The 514-nt window shown below is 52.1% G+C and overlaps 1 pseudogene; it reads right to left on the bottom strand.

Annotated features, from left to right (window-relative positions):
* Positions 1–221: 221 nt before the first annotated feature.
* Positions 222–496, bottom strand: LOC104999591 (annotated as a pseudogene).
* Positions 497–514: the final 18 nt, after the last annotated feature.

Below are 514 nucleotides of genomic sequence, written 5' to 3'. Positions count from 1 at the left end.
TTAGAAAGGAAACCAAATCATGAAAACCCTCCTACAGTATGATTTGTTCCAGGGTCCTTTTAAGGAGGGACGTACTCCTCATGCATAGGACTTTTTATGGCTTTCTAGAGTTTTCTGCTCCAGCCAGCGTTCTCTAGCCAGGTGACTTATTGAACTTGCTGCAGAACTGAAAGCATGAAGTCTCTTGTCTACTTTCATAATTAGAGGTGGTGTTAGTCTTCTCATTTCTGGCCAAATGGATCCGACCACACTTTCAACCCTGGTGGCTCCACGTCTTCTTGAACAATACCAGCTCGATTTATGGCTTGTTCCTTCTTGTACTCCTCCAGCCGCATTAAGGGCCGGAAGTAGATGGGGTAGAAGGCGGCGCCGATCAGGGAGATGAAGCCGCCGAAAATGAGAGCAGTGCGCAGGTTCCGGGACATGGCTCCAGCCGGGGCTACCCGGATTCTCCGAGTGCCCGGGACTCTCCAAACCCGGCTCCCGCCGGCTGGGCCTTGACCCCGCTCGGAAG

Source organism: Bison bison, unplaced genomic scaffold, assembly GCF_000754665.1.
Source record: "Bison bison bison isolate TAMUID 2011002044 unplaced genomic scaffold, Bison_UMD1.0 scf7180017529492, whole genome shotgun sequence".
NCBI lineage: Eukaryota > Metazoa > Chordata > Mammalia > Artiodactyla > Bovidae > Bison > Bison bison.
This window is presented reverse-complemented; position numbering and strand designations above follow the sequence as displayed.